This window comes from Grampus griseus (assembly GCF_964374135.1).
Source record: "Grampus griseus genome assembly, chromosome: 6".
Lineage (NCBI taxonomy): Eukaryota > Metazoa > Chordata > Mammalia > Artiodactyla > Delphinidae > Grampus > Grampus griseus.
Genome location: NC_139000.1, coordinates 5,109,595 through 5,125,127, shown reverse-complemented (window position 1 = coordinate 5,125,127; position 15,533 = coordinate 5,109,595).

Below are 15,533 nucleotides of genomic sequence, written 5' to 3'. Positions count from 1 at the left end.
TATTTTATATTGGAGTATAGGTAATTAACAATGTTGTGTTTCAGGTGTACAGCAAAGTGATTCAGTTATACATACACATGTATCTATTCTTTTTCAAATACTTTTCCCATTTAGGTTGTTACATAATATTGAACAGAGTTCCCTGTGCTATACAGTAGGTGCTTGTTGGAAGAAACCAACTTTAAGTATAAGACACAAGTAGGTTAAAAAGAAAAAGAGGGACGAAGATATCATGCCAACATAGATTTTTCTGAAAAGCTGGAGTAGCTGTATTTATATCAGTTAAAGAAGATTTCAGGGCAAAGAATATTATCAGGGATAAACACGGTCATTTCATAATATGTCAGTTCATGAAGAGGACATGAGTCCTGAATGTTTCTGTACCTAATAACAGCTTTAGGATACATAAAGCAAAACCATTAGAACTGCAAGGAGAAATAGATAAATCCACAATTCTAGTCAACGGGTTCAACAACACTCTCAGTAATTGATAGAACTAAACAGAAAATCAGTAAGTCTTCAGAAGAGTTGAACAACACTATCAACCAACTTGGACCTAATTGACATTTATAGAACACTCCACCCAACATCAGTAGAATATATGTTCTTCTCAAATGTACCAAGATAGACCATATTCCAAGTCATAAAACAAGTCTCAGTCAATTCAAAAGGAATCAAATCATAGAAAATATGTTCTCTAGTGTATGAAATTAAATTAGAAATCAATAACAGAAAGATACCTGGAAAATCCCTAAATATTTGGAAGCTAAATAACACATTTTAAAATAACCCATTATTCAAAGAAGAAATTTAAAAGGAAATTAGAAAATGTTTATAACTGAATGAAAAATGAAAACACAACCAATCACAATTTGTGGTGCTAAGGAAGTACTTAGAGGGAAATTTATAATACTAAATGCCTATGTTTAAAAATGAAGAAAACTAGGAAACTAGAAAAAGAAAAGTAAATGAGACCCAAGATAGGCAGAAGACAGGATGTAAGGATCAGAGCAAAAATGAATAAAATAGAAAACAAAACAGGACAAAAAGGAGAAAAACCAATGAAACCAAAAACTGGTTCTTTGAGAAAAATCAATTAAGTTGATAAGCCTCTAGCCAGACTGATCAAGAAAAAAATAAATAACAACAAATTACCAATGTCAAGAATGAGAAAGGTGACGTCACTACAGATTCTTCAGATATTAAGAAGACAGGTAATATTACAAATATCCTATGTCAATAAATTCAACTTAGATGAAATAGTCTTTGAAAAACAAATTATCAAAGCTCAGTCAAGAAGAAATAGATAATCTGAATAGCCTTACAGCTACTAAAGAGATTGAATTTATCATCCAGAATTTTTCCATAAAGAAAATTGCAGGTCCAAATGGCTTTCCTGGTGAGTTCCAGCAAATACTTAAAGAAGAAATAATGCCAGTTATATACAAACTCTTCCAAAAACATTGAAAAGAATGGAATGCATCCCAATTCGTTCTATGAGGCTAGCATTACTTTTATACCAAAACCCAACAAAGATATATAATATAAATGAAAATGACAAATATCACTCATTTAGATAGATGTAAAAAATTTTAACAAAGTTTAGGCATCAAATCCTAAATAATATTATATTAAAATATATAAAATATATTTTATATAATATATTTAAAAAGATAATGCATAATGACCAAGTGGGGTTTGTTCTAGCAATTAATGGTTAAACATTTGAAAACCAATCAATACAATTAACAGAGTCAAAAATAAAAACCATATGATCATCTCAATAGATACAGAAAAAGCATTTGATAAAATCCACTGTCCATCTCTGACAAAAATTCTCAGTGAAATAGAAATAAAAAGGAATTTCCTTGACCTGATAAAAGGCATCTAGGAAAAACCTACTTTTAATATCATGCTTAATGGAAAGAATGCTTTCACATCAGATTTGGAACAAGGCAAGAATATTCATTACCTCTTCTGTCCTACATTGTACAGGAAGTTCTAGCCAATGCACTAAGGCAAGAAAAAGAAATATAGGGATCCAGATTAGAAAGGAAGAAGTTAAGCTTTGTTTGCAAATAACATGATCATCTATATAGAAAATTCTATAAAATCTATAAAACTACTAAAACCAGTAAGTGATTTTAGCAAGGTTGCAGGATATAAGGTCAATATAAAAAAAACCAATTGTATTTCCACATACTAGCAATGAATAATCAAAAATTGAAATTTAAAAAGCAAATACCATTTACAGTAACATCAAATACCTATTACTTAAGTATAAATCTGACAAGATGTACAAGACCTGTACACTGAAAACTATAAAATAATGCTGACTGAATTTAAAGAACACCCAAATAAAAGGAGAAATATATACTTATGAATAAGAAGACTCGATATTGTTAAGATGTCAGTTCTCTCCAAACTGATCTACAGATTCAGTGCAATCCCATGAAAATTCCAATAGGCTTTTGTGTGTGTGTGTGTAGCTGATTCTAAAATTCTTATGGAAATGAAAAGAACCTATAATAGCCAAAACAACATTAAAAAAGAAAAAGAGAACTTAAGCTATTTGACTTCTAAACTTACAAAGTTATGATATTTAAAACCATGCAATACTGGTGTCAAGATAAGCAAATAGATAAATTATACAGAATAGAAGATTCAGAAATAGATGCACACATATGATCAATTGATTTTTGACAAAAGTGAAAAGGCAATTCAGTGGAGGAAGGGTAGTCTTCAGCAAATGGTGCTGAACAATTGAGGGTATATAGAAATATAATTGATTTATATTAATTGACTGTGTGCTCTGTAACTGTGATAAATTTGCTTATTAATGTGTGTGTATATGTGTAGATTTCTTTGGATTATCTGCACACAGAGACATTTCGTTTCACTGCGAATAGTTTTCTTTTTCCTTAACAATTCTTTACGCATTTTATTTTTCTTTCTATCTTGCTCTGTGCACAAGGTAGAACAGAAGTGGTAAGAGTGGCCATCCTTATCTTGTTTCTCCTACCTGCCCTCCAGGCAGCCACCGTGGTGTGCCATATTGCTGAGCCTTGGCGATGGAGAGTGTGGGGTGGGATGAAACTAGTACCCAAAGGGGTTTTCTGTAACACCCAGCTTTCTGGATTCTCAGGCTGGATTTTCAGGACCCCTGTCCAGCTAACAAAGAAGAGGTGCTTCTTCCTAGGGTGTCCATCTCCCTCAGACCCCCCAGGGAAGGAAGATGGATTGTGGGCAGGATTCAGGCCTTTCTGGGTTCCCTGACCATCAAACCCATCAATTCTGCCAACCCTACCACCATTTCCCACATCTGTAGTTCCTATAGGAGCATCAGCTTCTATAGGAGGAGTTGGCTACTCCTCCGTCACCATCAGAAGGTGAAGGAATGTGTCCACATGGCAAAATTACTGTGCCACACAGTGTGGAGCCATGTTTTAGGAGGACAGCTGAAGAAGCCTAGTCAGCCGCCCCTCATTTACCTTTACAGGAATTGTCAGGCTGTTTACAGGGCAATCCCTTCGCCTCGCAGGTAACAACATCCTAAGTGCTGCGTTAATCACTCAGTCCACCTTGCCAGCTGCCATACTTATTCTCTGAGACCCCGCCGTGCAGAGCTCCTAACTGATCAGAGGCACCAGAAGAAGTCCCAAAGGGAGCTCGTTTTCCATTGCTGACAGCCAGATCTGCAGGCAAAACCAAGTGATCGCTGAAAATCCGGGCAGATGCCCCTGCCACTAACCACAGCCTCTGGGTCCCCCTCCTGTCTCCACCACATCTTGTGATGGGCTTTATCCAGATTAAAAGAATCAGGGAAGCCCAAGGTTATACCTGTAAACACCTGCCCCTGAGGATATAAGAAAGGACCTTATCAAAGGTCACCCTGAAGTCCAGATTCACTATGGCATTTCGGAAAATGCTTCCTCATACTCTTACCTTCTTCATGCGTAGAGCTAATAATTTCATTTCATGGAGAACAGCCTTTTATAAATGAGTTTTCTAGATGAGAAAAATTTCTCTCTTTAAGCACTTTGTATCTTATTATTTTAACCAGTTGGAGGGAAATCTTCCAGAGTGGACCACACATGGACATCCTTGCACAGCTCTAGAATTTACCCATGTGTTGATGACGCCGTGAGCAGCAGGGACGGGGCTGTAATTCTGGGAAACCTCGGGGTACTCAGGACCCATGGAAGACTGGGTCAGAGAGAAATGCCTTAAAAAGGAAAGAAATGCTGACACCTGCTACAATATGAATGAGCCTTGAGGACAGGATGCTAAGTGTAATAAAACAGACACAAAAAGAAAAAAGTGTATGATTCCACGCATAGGGGGTCCCTAGACTAGTCAGATTCATAGAGGCAGAGAGTACAGTGGTGGTTGCGAGTGGGACTGGGGAGAGGGGGATGGGAAGTTATAGGTTTTTGCTTTGTTTTTTTAATTTATTTTATTTATTTTGGCTGCGTTGGGTCTTCGTTGCTGCGCACAGCCTTTCTCTAGTTGCAGCGAGCAGGGGCTACTCTTCATCGCAGTGTACAAGCTTCTTGTTGCGGAGCACGGGCTCTAGGCACGCGGGCTCAGTACTTGTGGCTTGCGGGCTCTAGAGCACAGGCTCAGTAGTTGTGGCACATGGGCTTAGTTGCTCCGCAGCATGTGGGATCTTCCCGGACCAGGGCTTGAACCCATGTCCCTTGCATTGGCAGGCAGATTCTTAACCACTGCACCACCAGGGAAGCCCCGGGAGTTGTAGAATGAGTATAGAGTTTCTGTTGCGCAAGATGAAAAAGTTCTGGAGATAGATGGCAATGATGGTTGCACAGCAATGTGGGTGTTGTGCAGTGTTAATGGCACAGAACTGTACGCCTAAAAAGTGGTTAAGGTGGTAAATTGTATGTTACCACAATAATAATAATAAACAATATACCATCCACATTCTCAGCTAAGGATGCCAACGACGTTCAGGGAGGGTAACCCACAAGCCAGGATGGCAGACGGTGGAGCCAGCAGTCTGACTCCACGGCCACACGCATCTGAGCTCAGGACAGTGGTAAACATTAACTGAGCCTTAAGCACCTGGTGGGCACAGGGCAAAGCCCAAAGACACAGGCTGGCGTGGCTGCAGGGAGGCCTGGCTGCCCATCTCGGGGAGGCTGCCACGAGGAGGGGTGCTGGAGTGAAGTAAACACGCTGCATCCCAAAGAACACACGGTCCACCACTGGCTCTCTCCAGGACAGCCTTTATTCTGCCTCATGTACACCCCTGAGCGTGATTGGACAAATACTGGCCAAAGTGATCCTTGGTCCCTCAGCACATCCAGCACAGAGGAGCAGTACTGCTTGTATTGTATTTTACCTTCCATGTCTCAGCTGAAATTGGGGCAGAAAAGAAAACCATTTTAACGTCCGGGTTACAAGGTCAGTGTCAGCTAATGCCAGTTGGGCACCTGGCTACATGTGAGCACAGTAAGGCTGTGCTTACTGATCCCACTGAGTCCTTCCCCATGAAGAGAGCCCCTTAGCCCCATCTTGCAGATGAGGAAACTGAGGCTCGGGGGCTTACCCATATTAATAGCTCAAATGCCCTGAGCACTTACTATGTGTCAGGTACTGTTTCACATGCCTTGTATCCATTGACCTTTGAACACCCACCACAATCCTGGGGTAAGCTACCTTTCGCTTTTCCTTCATGCAATTTTAAAGTTTAATAATTTCAGAACCATAAATTCTACAAAAGCTTAATAAAAATTTGACGGTTTAAGTGTTTACAGTTCTTCCGCACTTACTTAGGTTTGTGTGTTTTGATTGATAGATTTTTTTATTGAGGTATAGTTGATTTACAGTATTATATTGGTTTCAGATATACAACATAGTGATTCAAAATGTTTATCGATTTTACTCCATTTAAAGTTACTATGAAATTTTGGCTATATTCCCTGTGCTGTACAATATATCCTTGTAACTTATTTATTTTATACATAGTAGCCTGTACCTCTTAATCCCCTACCCCTGACCTGCCCCTTCCCTCTTCCCTCTCCCCACTGGTAACCACTAGTTTGTTCTCTATATCTCGCAATCTGTTTCTGTTTTGTTATATTCACTCATTTGTTTTATTTTTTAGATTCCGTATATAAGTGTTAACATACGGTATTTGTCTTTCTCTGACTTATTTCAGTAAGAATAAACATTTCAGATCCATCCATGTTGTTGCAAATGGCAAAAATTTTATTTTTTTATGGCTGAGTAGTATTCCATTGTGTGTGTGTGTATGTATGTGTGTGTGTGTGTGTGTATATATATATATGTATATATATGTGTGTGTGTATGTATATATAACACCACATCTTCTTTATACATTCGTCTATTGATGGACACTTAGGTTGCTTCCATATCTTGGCTACTGTACATAATGCTGCTATGAACATTGGAGTGCATGTGTTACTGAACCAAACTTGGGTCTCTTTGACTGTGTGCAGTAAAGCCAACCTGTTGACACTGGGTTGTGGTGAAGGAAATTGCAGCATTTATTGCAGACACCAAACAAGGAGTCCGGGCAGCTAATGCTCAAAAGATCTGAACTCACCAATGGCTTTCAGGGAAAGGTTTTTTAAAGACAGGGTGAAGGAGAGGGTTGCAAGGTGTGTGATCAGCTCGTGGACATTCTTGGGATTGGTTAGTGTTGAGTTAATAAGGAGTTAACATCATCAACCTTCTGATTCCAGCCAGTCTGGGGTCTGTGTGCTTGTGGGCACTATACTGTTAACTTCTTCCACCTGGTTGGGGTTTCAGTATCTGAAAAACAGCTCAAAGGATATAGCTCAGAATACTATGTAGCCCCTGAGAAGGAACTAAAAGTCCTTGACTTTGTTTAACAGCTAAACTTATTATTTTGTCTTATTTGTTTCATTTGTTTCTGCATTTTCTCACTTCTCTGATTAAACGTGTTATTTGAAATGTAGGGAAGGCCTGGGAGGCTAAAGTTTGTCTATAGACAAGAGATAGGCAGGGTGGCGCAGTGGTTAAGAATCCGTCTGCCAATGCAGGGGACACGGGTTCGAGCCCTGGCCCAGGAAGATCCCACATGCCGTGGAGCAACTAAGCCTGTGCACCACAACTACTGCCTGTGTTCTAGAGCCCACGAGCCACAATTACTGAAGCCCACTTGCCTAGAGCCCGTGCTCCTCAACAAGAGAAGCCACTGCAGTGAGAAGCCCGTGCACTGCAATGAAGAGTAGCCCCCACTCACCGCAATCAGAGAAAGCCCACGCGCAGCAACAAAGACCCAACACAGCCAAAAATTAAAAAATAAATATATAAAATAAATAAATTTATTTAAAAAAAAAGAGGCAGGCAGAGGACATGGCGGGGGGTGGGGGTGGCAGGTGTCTGTCCCAGGAAGGCCCCATAGGGTTCTGCTTGGTTACACATGTATCTTTTTGAATTAGTGTTTTTGTTTTCTTTGGATATATACTCAGGAGTGGAATTGCTGGATCATATGGTAGTTCTATTTTCAGTTTTTTGAGGAACCTCTGTACTGTTTTCCATAATGGCTGCACCAATGTACATTCCTACCAACAGTGTACAAGGATCCCTGTTCTCCACATCCTTGGCAACATTTATTATTTGTGGTTTTTCTGGTGAGAGCCATTCTGACAGGTGTGAAGTGATATCTCATTGTGGTTCTGATTTGCCTTTCTCTGATGATTAGTGATGCTCAGCATCTTTCCTGTGCCTGTTGGCATCTGCATTTCCACTTTGGAAAAATGTCTGTTCAGTTGTCCTGCCCATTTTTTATTCAGGTGGTTTGTTTATTTGAAAATGAGTTGTATGAGCTGTTTATATATGTTGGATATTAATCCCTTATCAGTCATATCATTTGCAAATATTTTCTCCCAGTCAGTAGGTTTTCTTTTCGTTTTGTCAATGGTTTCAGAATTTCCTTCCTCTGCAATTTGTTTTTTCAATAGTTTGAGAAAATAAGTGTTAACTCTTGTCTAAATGTTTGGTAGAATTCACCTGTGAAGCCATCTGGTCCTGGACTTTGTGTTTATTGGGAGTTTTTTAAATTGCTGATTTAATTTCGTTACTGATAATTGGTCTGTTCACGTTTCATATTTTTTCCTGGTTCAGTCTTGAGAGATTGTACATTTCTAGAAATTTGTCCATGTCTTCTAGATTTTCCATTTTATTGGCATATAGGTGTTCATAGTAGTCTCTTATGATCCTTTGTATTCCCATGGTGTCAGCTGTAGCTTCTCCTTTTTCATTTCTGATTTTATTGATTTGGGCCCTCTCTTTTATTCTTGATCAGTCTGGCTAAAGGTTTATCAATTTTGTTTATCTTTTCAAAGAACCAGCTCTTAAGTTTCATTGATTTTTCTATTTTTTTGTCTCTATTTCATTTATTTCTGCTCCAATCTTTATGATTTCTTTCCTTCTACTAACTATGGGTTTTATTTGTTTGTTATTCCAGTTCATTCAGGTGTAAAGTTTGGTTGTTTATTTGAGATTTTTCTTGTTTCCTGAGGTAGACTTGTATCACTATAAACTTCTCTCTTAGAACTGCTTTTGCTGCATCCCATAGATTTTGGAACATTGTGTTTTCATTTTCATTTGTCTCCAGGTGTTTTTGTTTCTCCTTTCATTTCTTCAGTCATCCATTGGTTGTTTAGTAGCATGTTATTTAGCCTCCACATGTCTTTGTTTTGGGGGATTTTGGGGGGCAGTTTTTTTCTTATACTTGATTTCTAGTCTTCTAGCATTATGGTCGGAAAAGATGCTTGATATGATTTCACTTTTCTTAAATTTACCAGGACTTGTTTTGTGGCCTAGCTTGTGATCTGTCCTGCAGAATGTTCCATGTGCACTTGAATGTGTATTCTGCTGCTTTTAGATGGAATGGTCTATATGTATCTATTACATCCATCCGGTCTAATGTGTCATTTAAGGCCAGTGTTGATTTTCTGTCTGGATGATCTGTCCGTTGGTTTAAGTGGGGAATTAACATCCCCTACTATTATTGTGTTGCTGTCAGTTTCTCCCTTTATGTCTGTTAATATTTACTTTATTTGGTGCTCCTTTTTTGGGTGCATATATATTTACAATTTGTTATATCTTCTTGGGTTGATCCGTTGATCATTATGTAATGTCCTTCTTTGTCTCTTGTTACAGTCTTTGTTTTAAAGTCTATTCTGTCTGATATAAGTATTGCTACCCCAGCATTCTTTTGATTTCCATTTGCATGGGATACTGTTTTCTATCCCGTCACTTTCAGTCTGTGTGTGTCTTTAGATCTGAAGTGAGTCCTGGGGTTAGTGCTGGCTCACTAGTGGGCAGAACCAGGTTCTGAGGTGGGTGGTTGTAAGGTCAGAGTTCCTAGAGCTATTGTCACCCTGCTGGTGGAGGCGGGGGGGGGGGCAATTCATGACACAGCTGGATTCAGGTTCTGGGGTGTCCCAAAGCTGGTGCTGGCTCACTGGTGAGTGGGGCTAGATCCCAGGGTGGCTTGCTGAAGAGTCCAAGGTATCTCACAGATGGTGTTGGCCTACTGGTGGGTGGGGCCCAGGCCTGCAGGGTCCCAGGCTGGTGCCAGCCTGCTGATGTGTTATCTGGGTCCTGACAAGGCAGACCACAGGGCTGCAGTGGTCCTGGGGCTGGTGACCACTGATAGTGGGTGGATTTGGGGCCCAGGAGATTTCAGGGCTAGTACCAGACTACTGGTGGGCAAAGTCTGGTCCTAGAGTCTCTGGCCGCAGGGCCCAGGGGTCCCAGAGCTTGTGTTGGCCCACTGGTGAGTGGGGTGAAATCCCAGGGCAACTGACTGAGGGGCCCAAGGTGTCTCAGAGCTGGTGGTGGCCTGCTGGTAGGGAGGGCCAAGGCTCAGTGGGTCCCAGAGCTGGTGCCAGCCTGCCAGTAGGTAGACTGGGTCCTGCTATGGCAGGTTGCAGGGCTGTAGTGGTCCTGGGACTGGGGTCCTCCCAGCAGTGGGCAGGCCAGGGACCAGGGTTTCCTGAGTCTGATACTTGCCCACGTGTCTGTGAAGTTGGTCCTGTAGCTAGATCTGGCTCACTTATGGGCAGAGCCAGGGCCTAAGGGATTCCGGGACTGGTACCTGCCCACTGGTGTGTGGAGCTGGGTCCTGGAATCTCTGGCTGCAGGGCCCTAGGAATCCTAGGTCTAGTGCCCATCCGTTGGTGTGGGGGGCCGAGTCCTGGGCCTTCAGGTGAACAGGACCATGTCCAGGGACAGCAGCTGTAGTCTCAGGGGATCTTAAGGCAGCCTGCCCACTGGTGGGTGAGGCCGTGTTCCTGCCCAGCTAGCAGCTTGGCCTGAGGTGTCCCAGAACAGGCGCCGACAGGCTGGTGGGCAGGGGCAGGTCCTGGCACTAATAAGCTCGAGGGACGATTCCAAAATGGCCCTCGCCATCCACATGGTAGAAGGAGCTCCCAGAAGTGGTTGCTGCTGGCATCTGTGTCCCCAGGGGGAGCTCCAGTTGCCTCCTGCCTCTCTGGGAGGCTCTCCAGGGTTAGCAGGTGGGTCTGATCCAGGCTCCTTTCAAATTTCTGCTTCTGCTCTGGGTCTCAGAGTGTGTGAGATTTTGTGTGCACCCTTTAAGAGTGGAGTTCCTATATTCCCCACAGTCCTCTGGGCCTCCTGAATGTAAGCCCTGCTGGCCTTCAAGGACAGATGTTCTGGGGGCTCATCTTCCCATTGCAGGACCCCAGAGCTGGGAGCCTGATGTGGGGCTCAGACCCCTCATTCCTTGAGGGGAACCTCTGCAATTGTAATTATTTTCTCGTTTGTGGGTCACCCACCCAGTGGTGTGTGTCTTTCCTATACTACGACTCTGCCTCCTCTGCCCGTCTCGTTGTGATTCCCGCTTTTATATCCTTTTTTTAAAATTTTTTTTACTTTTTAAAATTTTTGACCGCACCGTGCATCATGTGGGATCTTAGTTCCCCGACCAGGGATCGAACCCGGGACCCCTGCATTGGAAGGCAGAGACTTAACCACTGGACCACCAGGGAAGTCCCCCCACTTTATATGTTTAGTCATAGATCTTTTCTGCTAGATTCTGGTCTTTCTCTTGAATAGTTTTTCCGTAAATAGTTGAAATTCTGGTGTACCTGTGGTAGGAGGTGAGCTCAGGGTCCTCCTACGCCACTATCTTGGACCAGAACCTCATTAAGCAACCATGTTTATCCCCATTCTCCGTAACCTATCCATATATCTTGCTCAAGGTCACATGGCCAGGGAGGGGTGGAGCAGGCCTGCAAACCCTGCTGAGGTTGCCGTGACCCTCTCCTGCCTGTGCAGCCGGCCGTGTCAGAGGGAGCAGGAGCTGCCATCTGGGGAGGCCTGAGAGCTCCCCTTGGCAGGCAGGGGCTCCTGCACGTGGCCTCCATCGTCCTCTCCTTCACGGAATCGTTTCTCAGTCATTCACAAGTGATGGGCACCACGCTTACCCCGGGCGTAACCCGGCACCCCCTTCCCTCGCTGCTCCTAAAATCACAGGAGCTCCTTCACCAGGCCTGGCTCTGCACCCAGCTGCTGTGTCTCCAGTTGGTCTGCAGCCCCCAGGGCGCTCTCCTAACTCAGAGCCTCTCCAGGCAGCCCTGCTTCCTCTCCCCGCGCTCACAAGGCCCAGACTCTCCAGTCCATTCTCCAAGTCTCCTCGAGAAGGCCTCTTCCCCGGGGAAGCCTTCCCCACCTCCCTTCGCAGCCCCTGCTGACTGTCAGCATCGCGCTAGTCCTTTGTAACATTTCATTTGTCTTCTCCTCGGGACTGTATGCTCCAGGCTGCTGCTTCTCAGGCACCCAGCAAAGTACCTCGTTCACGGGAGATGATCAAAAGTGCGTTTGTCAAAAAGGAGGTGCTGGTGCGTGCCGTGGCACGGTGAACCTGAAAACGTACTCGGTGCGGAAGCCAGGCACAGGAGACCACCCGTCACGTGATTCCATCTGCATGAAATGTCCAGAAGAGGGACATCTATAGAGACAGAAAGTACATGAGTGGCTGCTTAGGTCTGGGTTGTTGGGGAGAGGGGCCGTGGGTGATAGCTAACAGGTACAGGGTTTCTTTTTGAGATGAAAATACCCCCAGATTGACTGGTGATGGCTACACAACTCTGTAAAGATACTAAAAACCGTAGAATTATACACTTTAAATGGGTGAATCATGTGGTATGTGAATCATATCTCACTAAAGCCGTGAAAAAAGTTTTTTTAACACACCTGTCTGGCTGACGGGCTGGCATTCGGTGTGTGTGTGTTGAGGATGCCCAGGGTCCTGAATAACCAAGTCCTGTCATCGGGATGTTGCCGTGACTTTTAGCCACATTGAAGGAGAGACGTCTCTGGTCTCTAATATAAACCAGGGTCCAGCGTGACTGTTTTCAGGCAGCCCCTCCTGCACATTCAATACCAAGCACCACACCCCTACGCTTGGCTGGGTCCCGACAGGGGAGGGAAGGCTCGGGGTGCGTGTCCCAGCTTGCAGATTGGGAAACAGGCATGGGAGGTCTGGCGACCAGCCCGACCTCACTCAGCAAGACAAGTGGCAGCCAGGAATAGCGCAGGGCTTCGAACTGCGTCCCGCTTGCTGTAAACACCGAGCCGCGCCCCCCCTTCACGTGTCTAATTTTAAAAGGGGCCATAACATAGGAGCCTGGTAGCAGCGGCCCCGAAACCGAAGTCGGGCTCGAGCCGCTGGAGGAACTAATCCCGTCTCTGCGTTCCAGTCTGCAGGGACAAGTGGGGAAGGCCCGCCGGGTCGGAGCTGGGCCGGCTTCTGCCAGGACCGGTGTCAACTGTGTGCATGTGCCTCTCTAGACACGGGCGCAGAGGTGGAGCTCATCACTCAGATATGTTTTTTGCATTCAGTAATTTCCTTCTTCCAGTGCCAGCGGGGCTGCTGACGACTCCTGTGAAGCCTCGTGCTCAGGGACCTTCTGTGCCAGTTAATGAAGGAATGGTTAAGGGCAGTGTGGTAGAATCGGGGTGTGGAAGAGCTGGGGATGGTGTAGCCTAAAGAGCAGTGACAGAGCCGCGTCAAAAGACAGCTATTGGAAAGCAGCGCAGCTCTGTGACTTCCCAGCTGAGGCATCTTTAGCAGGACCCTCGGCCCTCTGGGAGGGTCAGTTTCCTCATCTGTAAACGGGGTACCATTCGATGAGGTTTGGGGACAGAAAGGGGCCGTGGAAGAGGCAAGCGCTCGCCCTTTGCACGCGCTTTGTCTTGGGGGATTTCGTCGTGTCGATGATTCGAATGTGTCCTTAGTGGATGGTGTGTGGGCACTGGGGTCTGTCGCTCCCCACAACGTTTGCCTTAATTGAGGGCCCGGACCCCAACCAGGTGGGAAACGGTCTCTTTGGGGCCATTCAGGCAGGATAGATGAGGACCAAGAGACAGCTCAAGCCGCAGGTGCGAGAGAGTGCCTGGGCCATTAGAAATGTCCAGGGACCTGAGAGCGCCACCCGCCTTCGCCTTTCTGCAGTTGGCAGCAAGCTGTCTCCCTCTTGGACCCAAATGGGGTTTTCCTCTAGGCCTCAGGGCCGAACCTACAGGGACTCTTTGTCCAGAGCAGAGGTTGGGCTCTACCCAGAAGTGACTTTACTGGTAGAAGGCAGGCTGGGTGTGAGGTTGCAGTGAGCCTGTTTCTCCGGGCGTCTTGGGGCAGGTCGGCCTGGCCCAGCCTGGACAGCCGGCTCCCCAGGCCTTGGCTCCTGGCGGGGGTGGGGAGAACGCTGCAACAGCTGGCTGGAGCCTGGTGTCTGTGTCTCATCCCAGTCTGGGACTTCTAAATTTAACCTGCTATCAGCTTGAGAGGCTGGAGGCTTCCACTGTGTGACGAAATGCCACTTGGAATCCATTTTACTCGTAACCACTCCCCCTGCGCATTCCCCTCCCAAATGTTACCCCCAAACGCAGGCAGCCGTCTGAGCGTCCTGCCATGTCAGTGTGAAGGTTCGATTGCCTGAGCAACTCTGAACCCTGATGGGATCCGGCTCAGCTCCCTCCTGCCATTGGCTGGGGCTGCACCCCGTTCTCTGTTCACACGCACGCACACACACACGCACACACCATGGTCTCACAGGCAGAGCGCAGGAGCTGAATCCACAATCGAAAGCCAAACCACGACAGTGAGCTGCACCACCCATAAGCCATCTGGGTGGAGGGCGGCCAGTGGAGCCTATTATGCAATTTCCTGCTTTGGTGTCTCAGAGGAGACACCCAGGAGACAGGATGCAGAATGCCGTTGGGTTGCTGCAGTGTGGGAAGCCCAGGGAAGAAACCAACTCCCCGACGCCCAGAGTGAACGGGGCCCCTCGTGCTCCATGGCGATGTTGAGAGGCCACCGCCCACCCAGCCGACGAGCCCGTGGCCTGCAACTGACCAGGCAGCCCCTCACAGGCAGGGACCGAGCGGGCTCACCGTGGGCCACGGAGAACTGACAGCACAGACTTCCTGTGGCGGGGGAGGAAGGCACTTCCTGCCTGGGGAACCCAGGATGGAGTGAGCCGCAGGCGGGGGGTTCTTCTTATTAATAGGTGCCGTTAATTATTGAGCCCAGAACGTGTGCTCCACAATGACTCGCTGAGGTTGAGAGCACACAGGAAGGTTTGGGCCCTGGGGCCGGGCTTCAAATCCTGACTCTGCATCTTCCCAGGTGCGTGGCCTTGGGCAGCTTCTCGACTTCGGCTCTCCCTCAGTTTCCTCATTTGTGAAATGGGGATCGGGATAACATCTGGGGTGTTGTGAGGATTTGGTGAGTTAACACCCAGAAACCGAGTAGAATAGGGTGTTCTCACTGTGTCAGGTAGGAGGCGGCTACTCAGAGAACCCCCATCTTCCATACAAGGTAAACGGGGTCAGAGGGGCTCAGTGTCTTGCCCAGACTCACAACAATGACCTTGAATCCATGGTCCACCTTCAGAGCCCACACCCACTCCAGACCTCTGGGCTGCCCCACCTCTCATCCTTCCATAAGGAGGTTCCAATAGGAGGAGAAGATATTTACTGTCAGTGCTCTGGCCACACAACCCCTTTCAGCAGCTACAGGCGAGGGCAGGTGCAGGGCCACGGCCTAGGTTGACCTTGACTTAGCAGCCGCGTCTCCATGTGAAGACGGGTTTGCAAGTCTGTGGGTAAGGACCCAGTCTAAACACTAACCCCTCTTGTCACACAGGTTTCTACTGTTTGCCAAAAGCCAAGCTGCCCCCCAGTCCTAGCTGCACATCCAAGTCTCCTGCCCCTCCTCCACACAGGACCCCAACCAGGGGGCACTTTGGTGGGGACTGAGGTCCAGAGCTGTGGAGAGCAGAGGATGCCATCTGTGAAGTGGCCCACCTCCTCTTGGGTTCCTCCAAGGCCCTTAGCACCAGAACCCCCAGGCTCCAGCTGTATACCCACCCCCCCCCGATACATTCACTCCCCAGGCCAGAGATCCAGGGCCGTCAACCCCCAAATGAACCGCCACTTCAGAAGCATCTAGCTCCTAGCCAGGCCTACTTGAAAATTACATTTTA